Raw genomic sequence first — 18,386 nt, 5'->3', positions numbered from 1 at the left:
GAGTACGATTTTCTGTTACCCTCTGGACTTACACCGTGAAGTTTTGCAAGAACAGTAATTGCTAAAGCATTATACTGGTATTTAGGCATGTCACTTAATCTTCAATGGATCATATAGTTTCAGTGAGAAGTATGCATCTGAAATGCTCTGTTAGATCTTAAGGTCGTGTTGGAAAAAAAAGAGATGTCCACATGCTATAAAGCAGGCGCTCATCTACTGCCAGGGATAAAGGCACAGGAAGAAAATAAGAGGCCAGCACTGAAAGTCAGGACAATGGCTAATACTTTCCAGCTGAAGAATGGGAATGATGATGATAATAACAATAATAATAACAATTGTGACCCAACAGCATATATGCTATTTGAGGTTTCTAAAATTCATGGGGATTCTAAAATGAACTCATGTAAACAGGTATACAGTTTTATTATAGTCCTTACTGTTGTTACAATATACAGTATTTTAGAGACTGTACATACCGAAGTGGGTTAAATTCACACTTTCAGCATTTTCCACTATTTTCCCATTTTTTTTAGGGATTTGCAAGTCACCAGTTTCTAGCAGACTTAAACCAAACTTCTGTGATCATGTAATTTTGTCTTCATGTCTTCATTACTGTAACCGTAAAACCAGCCAACAACCTGTTACGAATCTAATCTGAAGTATGAAAAAAAAGTGCACTCAGGAGGAAGATAAGAAAACACACATCTCTTCCAACAAAACAATGCAAATTCTGATTTTCTCATCACAAAACTGGCCCACTGTGTACATGGGAAACCACAGCAAGCCAACCACACGAGGCACCGGTTGTTGCATGATGCCATTGTTCATTATAGCAAGATTTGGTTTAACTGCAATGTGGAAATTGTCTCCCTCCGTACTTGGGAGAGCAAGGAAAAGTTCACAGTGAAAGCTAAATGGTAGTGTATACATTCAATCATCTGCATTTAACTGATAATAACGTAATTAATTTGAAGAAAAGATCACCCCTCCTATGCTAATTTTGCACAAGATGAGATTTCTCCTCTGGCTAGTGTACAAAATTCTAGCTCATTTAATTCCTTCAGCAGCATCTGCATCACAGTTTTAAATATAGTATTTGTAAATGTAAATTTAAGAGAAACCAACTGACAGGTAATTGATTTCAGTAAACTACTAGCAGATTTTTGCCTTCATGGACTTCACTGAATCATTAAGCATTTGCCCAAAGCATTATTTGCTCAGATTTAACAACTGCATGAAGTTATGTTAATATTCACAGACTTTTACTACAAGAACGAGAGGGCAGATTTTGTGATAGTAGCTCAGCTGCTAAGCTTCCAACAACTTAACTGACCTTCCAGAATTTGTGTCCAGAATTTGACACAAAATGTCCAAAAGGGCTGATACACATTTAGTGTATTTAGTCATTTGTCCATGCAAGTTACTGGTGAGATTCATGCAAGTAGAGGGCAAGTCTTAACAATCCATTTTTTTCAAATTTCCTGATGGTATTTCTAGCTCTTCCAATTTCACTCCTGGCCAGTATCTGAGAAAACAGAGGTAAACAAAAATGAAAAATGATGAAAAGGAAATGAGCCACCTGCTTTGAACCTCGGAGGGTTGGTATTTATTCCGAACAGGAGTCTGCAGGGTATCTGGGGTTTCTAATTGCTCCAGTTGGTTCACTTCATATCTATGACCATCTGGATATTTGTGGGTTAGCAATTAAAAACAGTAAATGAAACAGTTGAAAATATTACTGTTCAGCTTACGGAAGTATTTTTTATTAAAGACTAAGAAAAGACATATGAGAAATCTCCACTGCAAATCGAACACTGATGTATGTATGTGTCTCTGCTAGGGCCAGGTTTTCTTGCTGATCATGGAAAGCCCAATGGAAGCTTTTTTTGGAGGAAGCTCCATAGCTTGAAAATGCTTAAGAAGAGGCACTCCACTGGCAATAAGCAAATTCAAAGTACCCGTGAAAAGACTATTGTTTGCATGCTTATTTTTAAAGTTTAATTTCAGCAATTGTTGCATTTTTCTGAATGAGTGCCATGGGAGCAATCAAACTGATTGAAAGCACTCAGAACCCATTCGCACCTCAGGCAGATGATCTGGATGCAGAAGAATACTTACCCTAGCACCCACCTTTAGAGAGGAAAACCTTTCACATTGACCTCCCCTCCCCAGAAAATCCCCAAACCCTGCTGAGCAAAGCGTGAGCCCCTGCTCAGCCTCCTGCCACCTTGTCCAACCCAGTGCCGAACCTGCAGACCAGCTCTTAGCCTTTAGGGAAGATTTCCTTCCCGTTCCAAGCAGGACACACTTACAATCAAGCCTTGGATTCAGACTCTTTCAAAATCTTTCCATATTTATGACAGATACCAGGGATTAACTTCCATTTATGAATTTAACAATGATTACGCTTTATTATCCTCCACACAAACAAATATTAGGAACAACTGAATTACACATAAAGGCATTCTTTATGCATTTATTTACATATCCCAAGAAAGACAGTCATGTTGTATAATTCTGATTGCATGCTTCGTCGAGCATTAAAAAGGTTTACAACTGCCTGACTTCCAGAGTTTGACAATTTTGACAGCTTAACTCTGAATGTGTGCATGAACAAACAAGCGAATCTGTAAAGACACGAGGTGTGCTGAGCAGTGCGGAATGCTGTCAGATGACTCTCCTGTCACAATAATCATTTCTAGTAGGTGTTACTCCACACTGGCATCTTTATTTCTGAGAATTTCACGTACTAACAAGCTATTCATTTGTACCGCATCTATTTGCAGATGCAGACTCCCATCCCTCTATGTGGCATCCCAGGATGGCCTGCAAAACTGAGCTTCAGTTCTCAGTTTTCTGAGAACTTGTGTTCTCCGAACTTGTGTTCTGCCTCCGAGCTGGCTGGAGCTTGTCTGAGTCTGAAAATGGAGCCATACAAATGGAGCGCCTTGAGGGGAGTCACGCACTGAGCAACGCTCGTACCCAGCTCGAGCTTGAAGAAAGGGGTCTGCATTTCCACGTCCTTCCAACAAAGAGTGTGTACAAGGCCATTAGAAATAATAAGTGATGGAGAAAAAATAATGAATCTATTCAGAAAATCATGTTTAACAAGGGAGGAAAATCGAAAAAGGATGAAAACAACCCACCTGCTTGGCCTAACATCATTTCCTCCTAAGTTAGTTGATGTCATGTTATTTATTCAGTTAGCGTTTCTAAAGCTAACATTATTTACCTAGCTGAAACCTCTGGAAGATTTGCTTATAAGGATCTTTTCCTCCAAGATTTTATGGTTAAATTGTTAGGTTGTCTTGTGTTTCTATTCTAACATGAGCAGAAGTATACTGCCAGTAACTGAATTTATGCAAAACATACAATGGTCCTCTGACTGGTTTAGTCTACTGAGGAAAGTTTATCCTGATTAAAAATGTCTCCTGGACAGCACAAACACAGTGAAGAAACTCACGTGCCACAGCTTCTTTTGAAATGTCTTTTCCCTGGGTACTCCTTAATGCCTTCGGCTTTCCCACAGCTGGGGCAAGCACGGAGACACTCCCTGCAAGGTGAAGGCACCCGCAAAATGACCCATGAAAGAGCAGGGATGGTTTGCAGAAGTGTCAGAGGGACCACTGGCTGTAAGGTTCGCTCCGTTGCTTTCTGAGCACATACCAGCCTGTATCAAACGTCTGACCCCGGGCAAGGTCCAGCCATTAGAGGTGCAACAGTGGGCGGTGTTCCAAGGCAACCAGAACGGTGCAGGAGGTGAGACAGCTCCACAGGCTCACAGGCAGCCAGGAGAACCTGGCACGGGTGGGTCCATGACAGTTAAGCTGCCGACTGTCAATATTTACTGCAGACCTATCTCCCTTTTTCATTCATTTCTCATGCACAAATGTCTCCCAAAACCTACCGATGCCCACATTCCTCCACCGGTTTATGCTGAATTGCCCACGTCCACCGCCACGTCTTCATCCACGTCCACGTCCATGCCCATGGTCAGGCAGTGCAGGGCTCAGGGGGGCTGTCAGTCCCTCTCCATCTCTGCTTGCTGCTCTGCGCTCGCTGTGCATTATTGGCTGCATGAGTCGCACGATACAGAGTGGAGAACAAAACCTTTCAAACAGGACAGCAGTGAATCCCAAAGTATGAGGATTTGGCTGTACAAACATTCAGATTTGAAAGTTGTCTCTGATTTGTCAATATTTTTACAAATTCCTAGTAACTGGTGTGAATCCAATCCAGAAATCTGAGCCAGCCACAAACAAAGTGCTGGACCAAATAATGCTGCTGCTGCTGAATTAACTCTATGACAATCTGTAAGTACCTCAAAATTATTCATATGCTGAGAATTCATGTAAATATTGCTATCATGGTGTCCTTGGTGCCTGATCAGATGAGTAACTGCCATTTGATTGTTTGTTTGTTTTGAAAATGTTCCTAGCAGTTTTACTGGCAGGTAAAAATGGGATTTGTCAGAGCAGTGAGCCCAAGGAAAGCCCTTCCGAAGCCTAGTGTACAGCTTGAACTGGGCTCACTATTGTTAGCAATCTTCCCCCTCTTTTGTAAAAATCAAAGGGTTTTTTTTTCATTTTCAGGTCTTTAAAGCATGTACAAAGCACAACGGGATTTGGTGTTTGTAAGTGTGGCTTTTTTCTTTGGACTATTACCAGCAAAAGAATCCAACAACATTCATTCCACGTTTTTCCATACAAAGATGACAGAGCACTGCTGATGTCTTAATGTCTGATTTATTCTCTAATTTATTATTCATTTACTTCTAGCTCATAATGCCTGATTTATTCCCTAATTTATTCATTTATCCCCTGACTTAGTCCTATATCATCCAATCACAAATTAAAAGAAAATATATATATAGTCCGTGCGGCAGGTAACCAATAAGCCACTGTAATTTTGAACAGCACGCAGAAAGATAAAATATAATGGTGGAGGTAGGAATTTATGCAAAAAGCTCATTGCTAGATCAGGCACATATGCCATATCGAAGAGGATGTCAGAAGCACCTTGGCTGTAGTTATAGCAACCATATGTTTAGCTAGAAGAACACATTGCTGGGGATTCAGGGGGCTCAAGCACCGTTGGGAAAACAAGAGTTTAGATGGTTAGGAGGAGAAAGCAAGTACTGTTTACCAGATTCTGTGCCTTCTGCTAGGAAGGGCCCAGAGCCTTCGATGAGAGAAGAACGGAGCTGGTTAAACAACAACCAGCAACTAGGACATTAAAATACACCTGGCTTGTTGGAACCATGAAATCTAGCAAACATCCTTACTGACCTCTTCTTGGTTTAATGTTCTTGGAGGTCTGAAGGTACTTATGGAAAAATAAATGTTCAGAACAACATATTGATCCTCAGGAATAGCTCGTACAGCAAGTACAGTCTTTTTATGTAAAACTATTTCAAAAAGCATGCAATTAACATACTCTTTTATTAAAAAACAAAACAAATTATTGTAAGTTTTGCAAAAACTGTTTCAAGTAGGTGCAACAGAAATAGTAACAGCACACACTGAGTACCATTATTATTACTAAATTTTCAATTGCTACTATTGCTGCTGGACTTTAAATTATTTAAATCACGGCAGAGAAGGGCGCTGAAATGTGCCCCTAACTTTGGAGAGGGCTGTGATGCTCCCAGTCAGCGGCAGCACCCGCACGCAGCCCGCAGCCGCTGCGGTACGAAGCGTGTCCAAATGCAGCAGCCCGGCTCTTCAGCACGAGCTCTGCCGACCAGGCACCGTGCATCTTTTCAAAACAAAGCTGGTTCCAGCTGATAACTGCACAGGAAATTATCCCAGCCCCACACACTTCTTGTACTTTCCTCCTCCCTGAATTAAAGCAGTTCAGCTCCTTGCTCGCTTGTCGCCTCCTAAGTATGCAAAGAAATAAGCACCCATGCACTGGCTGTGCATTGCAGCAGAGGGCAAGCTCCCGTAACCCACAGAGAGCAGTTTACAGCGAATTGCTTGGCTATAATTAACAGCAGCAGCAAGACCTCAGAAGCTGTAATGATTTTTATTGTCTTATCAATCACGATGGGCTAGCATGTTGTTTATATTCCTCATTAATAACGTCACGCCCATAGCGATGGATTGTGCCAGTCTGTGCCCGTACGTTCTCAGGGACCATTCGTGCAGAAGGCTCCCCATAACCGCACCTTTTATCTGCTAATTAGGGTCAGCTCTCCGGGGCACCGGCTCTCAGCTGCAGCCCTGGTGGAGAAAGACAGCAGGCAGGGAGCCACCTTGCCTCACCTCCGTCCCCAGGACGAGGGGCATTTCCAGCGTCGGGCATTTCCACCCGCCCCGTCCGTGGTCCTGCCGTGGGCCCTGTCCTGCAGCACTGCCACCCGCCTGCCGGCGCCTCCTGCCCACCAGCTCTCCGAGGGAAGCAGCTGCAGCAGCGCTGGGGGACACACGTCACCCCACGGCCGATTACACAGGGATATTTGCATGGGCTGGGTTTTCTTCACGCCTCTGGCAAAAGATCCATGAGATCACGGTAAAGCAATAAATGTTTTCAATTATCTGCTTAAGGCAACAGCAGGAGTACTGTATCGACTAATACTAAACAGAGGCGTAAATGCTCTGCTTTGCTGGAACTGAAGCTCTGTACCTAGTTTCCTGCATCCCACCTAGGAAACGAAAACAATATTATTTGTCTTTCTCCCACCCTTCCTCCACCTCGTCTACTGAAGAGGAGTTTTCCTTGCAGGGACACGGTGCCAGCTCAGCAGAAAGCACAATGGCAGGTCACGATCTTTGCTGCTGCTGCAGGAATGACCAGTGATAAGCAGCAATGACCAGCGATAACCAGCGAGGAGCAGCGATAACCAGCGAGGAGCAGTGATGAGCGGCAGTGCAGCCCCTGCTCCAATGCAAACCGCGGCTGTGCAGCGTCCGTGCGCCCCGGCCAACACCACGGAGCAGCCTTGCATCCCCTTCCCTGGTACTTGCTCTGGGGAAACTTCCCCAAAGCTGTTTTTTGGTGTAAAGCATATAGTCAGTCTGATTACATTTAATTGCAAATAACTGAGCACTTAAAAGGAGTTGGTGGTCACCCTTTTGATAGCATTAAATTTCAAGATAAACAAGCTATATGTTGTATTAGGCAACTCAACAAGACTGTCATTTAGTTGAGAGGAGAGGAGAGGAAGGATGCAGTAGACAAAAAGGGATGTTATTTGTCTGTTAGTTACCCTATTGTCTACAAATCGTTTGTTTCACTTAGATAGGAAGCTGCAGCTGAATTCCCTACATCGTTAGAGAAAAAATATGAAAAAAAGCGTCACGTCTTCATTAGTTCCTAAATGTCTTTTTATGGAAGAATACCAGATTTCCTTCTTTACCTCCTAGGAAATGGAAGTTCTGCCCCAACAAGATCAGCCCAGACATGACAGCAGGCCCGTGCCAAACCGCTGCCCTCTGCCAAGACAACCACTTGGGGGATACTCTCCAAAGTCAATATTTGAAGAATAAATGGGAAACTTTGTCTTCTGACTCGTTTTTGCCAAACCAGCTGACATTTTTTGAATCAACCAGAGCTTCCTTGTAAAGGACTGCTCTCGTCCGCTTTAGGTTTTCTCCAGACTGTTCGGCTCAGCAAGACTTCCACTCTGACTAGATTGCTGTCCACCCATAAGCTAGGTTAAGGTTTCAGAAATATTTATTTATTTGAAGAGGATATGTTACCTCCACAGGAAAATGAGGCTGGGTGTTATCCTCTGCAGCAATATTTTGAATTAGCTTTTACTGTGTTGCTTCCACTACCTCCCACCTTCAATCAAAACTGATGGGAATAAAAGGTTTTTTTCTGTTTCACTGGGTAATTTCTTCATACTCCTCTTTTTGTCTTTTCAATACTATACACTGCATGACAATGAAACCTGGAAAAGTGCCATCTCTACATGAAAACACTGCAGCAGAGGCTTCCTAGTTTGTCTTAAATGAAAACAGAGCTTCTAGGTTGGCAAACAACAAAACTGTGTGAATATTCCTGGGTATCTGCACAGACATAAGGGAGTAAGCATGTAAAATAGTTTCTTCCTACTTCTGGGTGACTTCCAGACAAGGCACGCGGCTTGCTTCACCAGCTTACCCCCGCCTGTGGTAACACGCAGCTGCTGAAAGCGGTGGCTGAACATGACCTTGACTTATCAGGAGTTTTTATTTTCACTTGTATTCTTTCAATAAAGAAATGTTACAATGGGAAAGAAAAAGAGAATGAATAAATGGATATGAAAAATGAGCTCTGCAGTTATCACATATTTCTAAATCCAGACAAGCAAGCTTTTACGGAGACGCACATTGCCAAATTTTGTACTATTTATAATATTTACCACATAAACAGCCCTTTAATATACTTCAGAATCTCCTCGTTTATCTTCGAGTGAGAAGTGAAGCGCCAAAGTGGCACGTCTGCAAAAAAACTACACCCAGACGAATCTCCCCACTCGCTGAAGCACGCCGTCCTGCCGGCACCTGCCCTGTGCCTGTTCCGCACGCGGCCCCGGGCCTCCAGGAGCCCGTCGGAGCCACGGGCAGGCCTATCGCAACGGTGCGGGAGGAGCAGTGCACACACCACACCTCGGTGCATGCGCGGCCTGCGGCGGGGGGAGCCCCGCGTCCTCCTCGCACCCGGCCCTCACATCCTGGCCTCCGCGCTGCCCAAGCACCAGGCCGTGCCTCCGCCGTGCACCATGTGCCATGACGCGGCGAAGGGCTGTCAGTCTTGTCATGGCTCCCTCATCATCACACGTTCTCCGACAGACCAGGGCTGCTGCTGGAAACTTCACAGAGGCTGGCTGCTAGTCTGAATACGGGAATGCACTTTTCTTCTGCAGCTTTCAGATCTTCAGACCTCCAGCAAACCTCAGCGGAGGCTTCAAATCCCAACACCCTTTCAGGACTGAGCTCTCAATTTATCAATAAATTTGCCTGAAAATGCTAGCTGAAAATCAGAATAGGCAATGCGCTTTTTGACAGGAGATATTACACGTAACAGATTTGTTTATTTAGACATGGAAATCATACTCCTGTTTCTGTTGGCAGTAAAGCAGAATGACCTCTTTTATTTAAAGTACAGACTTTGGAGATTATTCATAGTGACTATAAAAGAAAATCTTTCAGAGAGATGGGCAAAAATAGTAATCATTTCACAATATGCAAAACTGCATGATCGCTATTGTATGGACATCTCTGTGGAAAGATCTGGAAGGAATTAACTGCTACATGTTTGTAGTTACAAAAGCTGAAAGTGATGCTTAGCAAAACTCATTGGGAAGGTTTTACAAGGCAGATGGATTTACATTTGAAGTAATATTTCAATCTGTAAATAGAAGTGCCATTAACTAGCTGTACTTCAGGATGTGAAGACTTGCTTGTGGCTGTATTTAGACTATGAAAATAGAACAGTTTGATTTAAAAGAAAAAAATAACCAATTATAAAATTCATCAGATGAAAATATATCATTAAGTAAATTTTAAAACGGAAGCATAATCAGTAAGGTAGAAAGGAATAACTAATTTAAATCTTCATTTCACCTAAACTCACTTAAAACCAAGATTGAAGAGCAAGATAATTCCTAAAAATGCATCTTACCGGTGTGTCAGCAAAACAGGATATTGGAATTTAATGTGAGTAATGGAAGTCAGTTTTATTGGCCTCTCAGACCTCTTTTCCGTCCCAATTCCAACCGTCAGTGACAAAGCTGAAGTTTTTAAGAGTCTCTTTGTTACTTCTGCAGCCCTGTGGGGCAACTCCACCCCTGCACTCGCTGTCCTGGTGCTGCTGCCAGAGCCTCCCTGGTGCCTGCTGCCGCTCGTGACCGTGTTCACGGCTGGACCCACCCGCTCCTCGTCAGGCCCCTCACAGAACCACGGGTGGGGGAGAACACATGCACAAAGCGTACCCACTGGTGTTCAACTGCACCCGAAAGCTCATGTGAGCAGCCTGACATTTGCACCATTTCTGTGACCTCTCCATCATCATCGTGATGTCTGCGCACAGAAAGCAGCAGGTGGAGGCATCTGTTTGCAAATTAAAGAGCTGCTCCCGTCCAAACCCCAATGCCAGACTTTTGGTCGAATCAACAGGCTAGATAAAACGCTAATTGCCATCACACTGGTCTCTGCACCAAGCCTGGCCTAACTTATCTGGACTACAAAAGTGTGGTAACTGAATTAGCGATTTTGCTGGCCAGGACTCCTTGCACATCCCCTGTGACACCTGATCAAGCAATAATATGAGATTACAAGGAAGAGTGAGAGAGTGCTATGAGAGACAGCTCCACAAGTAACATGTAACATCCCTCCATGTTTGTTGATGTGGTAACTTCACACAGCTTGCCAGAGAAGCTGGAAAGGAAGCATCCGCCTCGGGTAATGTCAGGAGCAGAAATGCTGAGAACATATGGTTCTCAAAAACTGCTTGGAAAAATCTCTGCCAGTACAAGCGCTTGTATATCATACCAATGAAAAATGCTTTATTTCCTTTTTTTTTCTTTTTTTTTTTTTAATATCACTTACTAGTATCAGCCTCAAGGTAGCAGCAAGCTGTGCAGTCTGGACCCTCTGGCATCACCACTTTGACATGTTTTGAAAGACCTGTTATTCTTTTGAACATCAGTTAGATAAAGAAACAGGATGTTTGTCAGTTAGGCAACACAAACATTTTAACTTTGCTCACACCAGCCTGTGTTCTTTGTTGACAATTTTGACAAGCCAAGCTGACCTGAAGGTACAACGCCTGAAGGAATAAAAGGAATATGGCTTGGGCATCCTGTGAAATGTAACTGATGTGCCATATGCACCCCATGACGGGGGTCTGTGCAGCTTGTCATATGATTTAGAATGACTGGAAATGTCAACTCAAACCATGGGAGAGCACATGCAACCTGTGTTTCAATGTTCTGCACCTTTACATTCAGGTATCTTGGCGGCTTTTCCTTTCTCCACAAACAGCCATCAAGCTGCTCTCCTTGCAAATAAAAATCAATGATTTTGTGCAGAGCACTTACTGAATTCAAACAACTGAAAAACAGGCAAAGAAGCCAATCTCAAATATTTGCATCGGAAAAGTACGTATTTTTTAAAAATCCCACTGATGAGATTACTGCTGATGCTACGGTTTATTACGCTGGCCTGCACTGTCCCCTGGTCCTTGGCTTGGTCTCTGTAACCATTTGTTGCTTCTCGTTAGACAGTGTGGTGCTTTGGGCATTTGATATCTTTTGTTTCTTCGCTTCTGCAGCATCTGCACAAGTGGTTTAATGGTCTGTCACTAAAGCATCATAACACTGAATCAGACGAAGAGAAAGGGATGGAGATTATTCTTCTCTTCCACAAAAATCATGCACCATTCATTAGGTCTGAATCAATAAAATTAAAGAACATTAGAGGCACTTTAAAGAAGCTAAGAACATAAGTCAACTTCTGATGGAAAGTAAAAGAAATACCCTTTTATTCCTGAAAATACAGCCTAACACATTGCTTGCTAAATTGCTGCATTCAGGCATGCCTCTTGAAGTAAACACGTATATGTGGGCATCCTACAAATGCTAGGGAAGATTTTTAGTGACAAATTTTGCCTGTCACTTCAAAGGATTCAGCTTCACCTCTAACAGTTACCTCAAGAAATTCCTAATTAGAAATCATATTTGATTAGTTATAGGCTATGGCAGTGACAATTTATCATAACAAAGCTGGGATTGCACTGTTTTCTGGCCCTGAATAATTAAAAATCTCATAAAAAACTTCACTGTGCAAAACTGTCTCTTATTTTTCTGGATGCGGTAGCCAGGGGTGTTGGGAATTCCGGCCTTTCGTGTGAACTTGAAGCTGTATCTCTGTCAGAGCTTCCGTACCTCTCCCAGCTCACTCATCCTTGCTCTTCTTGCCCCATCCCCACCTCTGCCTTCAGAGCCCTACTTCTATCGAAGTCAGTGCAGGCTACCTGAGAAGGAAGCTGCTCCTCTAGGAAAAAGGATTCCTTGACCTTGCTCAGCTGGAGATGGACTAGCTGATTCATCGGGGTTATCTGGGATTTAGATTTAGCTGGACATTGTTTGCTTTATACTTCAGACCATCCGCTACAGGTATGCCATAAGAAAACTTCATTTTCTGTGAAACAGAAAGACTCAGAGAACTGTACATGTTTCAGAGAGAATATAATTTCCTAATCTATTTTGTCATTCAGTACTTCAAATCCGTATGTGCAGAGACGCAATTACAACGCTTCAAATTAGTCCAGCTTGAGTAAAAAGTAGTGGAACAAAAAACAAATGTGGGAAATTAGGTCTATTAAGGAAAGCAATTTTTGCTGTGCTGGGAAGAACTGACCTCCAAGCAGAATTCAGAATGAGAAGCCGAAGAAAACAAAGTTTCAGCCAAATTTCAAGGTTGCTAAAATTGTGCCAGAGAAATTCTCAATGATCTACAACTGAAAGGAAAATAAATCCAGGACTGAAAGGAACAAACAACCCAGAGAACAGTGGGGAAAAAAAAAAAAAAAAGGAAAACAGTATGGTCAACACAACAGAGAATGGAAAAACTTGCTACTGCAAACCCACACACTATTCCGAGCCCTGGAGCCTTGCTATCACCAAAGCAAAGGGCAAAGTATTGCTATTTTCCCTATCAGCTCACAGAAGGGTAGCTATAGGCTTCGTGTTTTACGTCTGAGATGAGAGAACTGCACAGATTGCGCTGGAAATGTCCTTGCCAAAAAGCACATGGCAACACTTTCAACTAATTGTGAGCATAATTATTCACATCTCTGCAGACCTCTCCTTGGGCATCTCGTGTGCTTTTTATACAAAGATTTCTCTAAGCCACGTACTCAGGCATATTTGAACCTGATGTGAGAATCCACAGCTGCTGGCTAAGAAATGTGAAATTCTTTTGGAAAAGTCTTTTTTATTTTTATTTTTTTAAACTAAAAACACTGAAAATATTTTGACCAGATATAAAGCTGCTCAGCTGTTTTCGTAAAAGATGTTACCGCAGACGTTACCGCATTTCTCTACAGATTCTAAGCTGGTGCCCGTGTTAATACACACACAGCACTTGCCCCACCGGCCCCGGCCACCGGTGTAGTTACAAAAACCATTCCTTTGTGAGGCCGGCAGGCCAAGCCCTGCCCTGGGTTTGAGCTAATTGTGAGACACAAGCTTATGAATTATTTAAATGACCACAAATATGTTTTCAATTAATGTTTGCGTTAGGTTTCTCCTGGCACTGCAATACAGTATGCAGCAAGGGGAGCGGGCGCTGTGCACAGAGCAATGACGGCCCCTGACGGAGGCTGGGCCCTCGGCCGCAGCACGAGGGGAGCCCGCTCACGAACCGTCCAGCGAGAGGTTTGGTGCGGGGCTCACGGAGCAGAAAGCTCGAATAAACAACACAGAGGAGACCCTCTCAGGAAGAGGAGAAGCAGCAGACCACCTCCTGAGTCCATGCTGCAGAGCTGATCGCATTCATTGCAGAGGTGTTGGCAGTCTCATCACATAGGAGGAAGAGCTGCACAATTACACAGAGGCAGCAAGTCCTCCCTCAAAAAGCAGATGGAGAAAGAAAATAATGCTGTCTTAGCCTCACGATTCACTTTCTGCACACGTACGCCTTTTCCCCCAAATTGTAAAATTTAAAATTAATGCCAGACACCCTTTATCCCATTGAATTTCTGCCACTTCGAAGATTTTTTTAAAACACAAAAATGCTTTTGCCTGTATCTGTTTTCCTATCTGCTACAGTACATTATCCATTGAACCTGGGCCTTCCTCTCTGATAAGCTGAAAGCAAAAACCTGCTTGGAACAAGTTCTCTCACGTTCCCAGCTCGCTGTCCGTATTTTGAAGAGGTTGCCTCGTGTTTCAGGGCGGCACACCGCCCCGCGACATGCAGGGCTGAAGCAGGGTGACAGCCCGCCGGCAATGAGCGCCACGCACAAGGGGCCAGCACCCTGCTGGCGGGTGACCTATGCAATATTCCCTAATGTGACCTGACAAAAAAAAAAAAAAAAAACACAGAAAGGGACTTGGCAAACGAGTTACAAACTCTCAAGACTTACGGCTTCAGAAACTCAGACTGTCTTACTTTATCCAAGAGAAGGCTGAACCCAAAATCTGCACAGAAAAGGCATTTCTGAAGGTCGGTAGCTTTTAAAATCAAAGTAAAGAAGTGTAACAAGACACATGGGACCAGAAACTGAACAAAACCAGGCTAGAAATCAGCATTTGCTCTCACTCGGGAGGGGTGCATACCATGGGAACAACTTAAAAGGAACACTGTGGGGCTTGATTGCTTTGTATCTTTTTATCAAGTTTTTTTAAATGTCTGGCCAAAGAGAATTATATGATTGAGAAATTCAGGAGAATTTTGAAGCTTAATTTGCAAGAGGCAGCATCAAAGCTCTTAAGAAAGCTCTCCAGCCTCAACATCACCGTGCTGAACTTTATAACTACAGAATAGATCATTACAGGAGCTGAGGTCAACACCAAGTACCTTGACAGCATGGAAAAATCATGGGAATTGTCATCGGCGAGACAGACAGACTGCCTGGTCGCTGCCACGGACAGACCTGGGGGCTGAGATGAACCAGTGCACAGTGATTGGGGTCCTCTGCCTGCCGCCACCAGTGTCTTTGTAGCACATGAAGAATCCCTTGCTTTACCCAATTCATGCTAGATGACAATATCAGGTTTTAGTGCTGTATTTCCAATTACTAACAATAGTTAAAGTATCATGAATTAATAAAAATACATATTGGCAGGCTTTTTCAGTATTGCATTGTTAGTCTAGTTACAGTCATGCAAATCAGGATATGAGAAAAATGGGATAGACACTTCCGAAACACTACAATGATCGCCCAGATAATAGACAAGTGGACATGAATTTCTGTATAAAATATTTAATAATTTTAAATCAGTTAAAAGCTGACAATGTACGCATGCTGCTTTGCGAAGAGAGTAAACACAAGGACTCTGCTTTGCAGACCTTGCAATTAAGGTGTCACCTAGTTTACATACCTAAAACGGGTTGCAAGCATTCAATTTAAGGTAGTGAATTCTTAATGAGCTGGATGTTTTTCTATTGATTTATTATTCCCAAAATAAACAACAGCTAACTGCGACAGCAGAGCTCCAACTCAATTGAGTGTTTTGGGCAGTACCAAGAGCTCCCTTTTGGGAGTGCATCATCTCAGAAAAACCGAGGTGGGACTGCAGAGATTATAAAATGTACGCAGCTTTTTCAGCAGTCCTGCTGGCCTCCCAGGAGCAGGTGGAGGGTGAGCCCAAGGCACACCATTCCTGGGTCAGCTTAGTCCTACTTCACCTGCATCAGATACTGAGCTTTTATAGGATTTTTACACAGAAACCAATTCCTCTGGGATAAACATGGCCTTTCAAAGGGTGCACTCAAGTGTTCACATCATCTAAGTTATCATAAAGATGCGTTCCTCATATGAGAAGCTGGGACAATGAGCAGTAACATAATCTGTTACTATGACATTTTCATCAGCATTAAATGTCTTCAGCATAAACTACAACAGGAACTGATATAAAATATTTTGGGGGCTGCACCTATGACAGCTACAATTTGTTACCGGAGAAAAAAAACTCCATGCAGAATTAATTTTTCAATGTCCTATTCATCATCTCAGATACATTGTTTCATGGATGTTAATGCATTCAGAAGTATAACAATTAAAGAGGTTTAGCAGAAACCCCTTCCTCTTTGTGAAATGTGGAGCCTCCAGCTTGCACTAAGCAGGGAGCTGGTGGGGCTCAGCTCGGTGCTCGTGGGAACGCCAGGTAACACAAGCCTGTCCGTCTGTCGGTGGGTTTGTGCTGGAGCCAAATCGAACTGTCAGCCTCACCAAGGCCGGCCTAAAGGATGGGTTTTGCAGTCAGGGCAAATTCAGGCAGATAAAAGCGGCTCTAGCTGCACTTTCCTGCCAAATAAAGCACCTTCTAAGAGCAAAAATATCGCGTACAGTTTTGCAATTAGCAAGGTAAAATGTTGCTAAATCATTTAAATGTATGTTAACTTTCTGCAGATGAAACTCCTGAACACAAACTGTGAGCCCATGGACACGCTGTGAGAATGCATCCGAGGCAGCGGGCAGCACGAGGGGCAGCACCCACGGAGTCACGCCACAGGGCCCAAAAATCAACCCATTCACTTTTTTTTTTTTTTTTTTTTTTTTTTTACTATCTGGAGATTTTTATAATTCCACAGCAGTATTTTTTTTTTAAGTGCTGCAAGATAACTTCCACAAAACCGGAATTTTCAAAGCAATTTTCACACTAGTTGTCACTTTCAATCACAGGCGAGGAAATGTCTATGCTAATCCTAAATTGGATTTTGAAACTGAGTAAACTGAAATTTGACAGAAACATTAGTGTCACAATAATAGCAATAATCAAGTCAGTGGGCTGATGGGGATTGTGCATAAGTAATGAATTTAAATGTATTCATTGCAGATTCCAGAACTCGCATAATGTAATATTCTCACAGTGAAAAATTAATACTGTTGAGGACTTTGCAATATATCTCTTGCCAAAGAGGGTAAATATTATGGTGCCCCTATTAGCAACTGCACGAACTCATTACTTTCTTACTGCAAGATAATTAAGGAATAAATGCAACTAAGAGGCACACGGACAAGTACAAACCACGAGGAAATTAGCAGCTGGGGAAGGCTGGGGGTCCGACAGCACTAAAGGCAGCGCCAGACCGGAGCCCTGGTAACACCAGAAACGTTTTGGGAAGCCAGGGGATGCTCCCGGTGTGCGGCAGAGACAGAGCTGGAGGACGCCCAGAGAGGCCCCGCTCATTTCCAGCCCTCTTCACAGCCCAGGTCCGCAGGGCCGGGGCTCCCCTGCCCCGCCACGGCCCGCGCACGCCGCAGCACGGGGACACGGACCGTTCCCGTGGTGTTTGGTAATGACCAGCCTCGTAACGACCAGCCTTGTTTGCTTCTGCGGAAATATAAAGGTGCAGATTCCTCACACAAGTGCATCCCTGCCATACACACACGGTTCTTCCTGCAGTGCCCTGAGCCTGCGAGGGGCACTGGAGCTGCAGCGGGGCCACCCAGCCCCGTCCCCTTTGCTCAGACATGATATCTTCCATAACCCCCCTCGTACACACCCCGCTCTCCAAAACGCAGCATCAACGTAACGCCGTCAGGGGCAGAGCAGACAACAACGGACAAATTCAAAGAATGGAAAAGAACATCAGCTGAACATTAAAGTAAATGTCCTAAATCAAACCTAGTAAGCTCCCCGTTCTCCCAGTCCGGCTTGATGTGCAGCCAGTGTGCTCACGGGCAGCTCCAGGCCCTGGGGCGCCGCAGCACTGGGCACTGCTCCACCCCGCGGCACGCACCGAAGGAAGCTCATCCCTCGCGCCCCACACAGCCGAGCTGCAGAAAGCCCACGAAACAGGAGAGGAATGAATGGCCCAGGCGGATGGAAGCAGGTCAACTTTTGGGGGGGAAATCTCAGCACACAGAAATTTCTTTCAAGCAGCTTTTTTTTTTTTCAAGGTCACTTTTATCGCAATTACTTTATGGTTTGTCAACATCTCCCTGCCACCTGCCTGAGAAACTCAATTCTCCTTCCAACAGGAAGACTGGAGCCACACTGATTTTCATTATATTTTACAGTTCTGCTCTACACGTGGACACCTTCACCCTTTGACGAGTACCGGTGGGTGAGACCGGGGCTGGAGCGGAGGAGACGGGGCTGCAGGATGCTGCTGTGCACTTGGTCCCCCCGAGGATGTGCTCGTTTCCATCCTGCTCGACGTTCCCACGTTTCCAAGACGCTTGCATGCAGAGGAGGGGGAACCTACGGCTCCTGGCGGGGCAAAAGGCTGGCGGAGGCTGCGGGTGGGAGGAAGGCAGCACCGCTCCCCTCTCCCTCGGAGCCAGCAGCAGGGCTGGCGGCGTTGTGCCGGGGCTGGCAGGACGAGAAGCGCCGGGCGCCTGCTGCCCATGGGTGCCGCTGGTGCTGGCTGCCACGGCTCAGCCCAGGCACCGGCAGTTGCTGCTGCATGCCAACACCAAAATCTCCTCTAACCTTATTTTATGACTAAATGCGGTCTTTTTTCTTTTTTTTTTTTTTCTTTAATGGCAATCTTCATGGAATTATGTCGGTCTTTCTAGCTCATTTTTACAAAACGGATAAATTAATACCCATAAAAATATTTTAGTTTTTATTCTCAGGGTATTGTTGGCTCTCCCCTTTACTCTCTTTGTACTTTCAGTAGCAGTGAAAAAGGAATGAAGTAAAATAAATGGCATAACAGCCATTTCAAGGACAAAATTTAAAGTTCTTAAAATTCTCTTTATTTAAGGGTTTATTATTG

General features: G+C 44.0%; 1 long non-coding RNA gene across 16 annotated transcripts in view; it reads right to left on the bottom strand.

Moving 5' to 3' along the window:
* The window catches only part of LOC308200232, a 154,737-nt gene that overhangs the window by 51,209 nt on the left and 85,142 nt on the right, over positions 1–18,386 (bottom strand). For 8 of the 16 annotated variants that reach the window (XR_013955344.1, XR_013955348.1, XR_013955349.1 and 5 more), the window contains 2 exons: positions 1,334–1,525; positions 477–654 (listed from right to left, as the gene is read on the bottom strand). The exons of 5 other annotated variants lie outside the window; for them this stretch is intronic. This is a non-coding gene — a long non-coding RNA (uncharacterized lncRNA). Of the gene's footprint in view, positions 1–476; positions 655–1,333; positions 1,526–3,907; positions 4,111–18,386 lie in introns of all 16 variants that reach the window. 3 more of the 16 variants (XR_013955343.1, XR_013955347.1, XR_013955346.1) reach the window with 2 other exon arrangements.

The sequence above is a fragment of the Anser brachyrhynchus genome, assembly GCF_964034855.1.
Source record: "Anser brachyrhynchus genome assembly, chromosome: 10".
Classification (NCBI taxonomy): domain Eukaryota; kingdom Metazoa; phylum Chordata; class Aves; order Anseriformes; family Anatidae; genus Anser; species Anser brachyrhynchus.
Note: the sequence above shows the minus strand (reverse complement) of the source record. Positions and strands in the feature narration are given on the sequence as shown.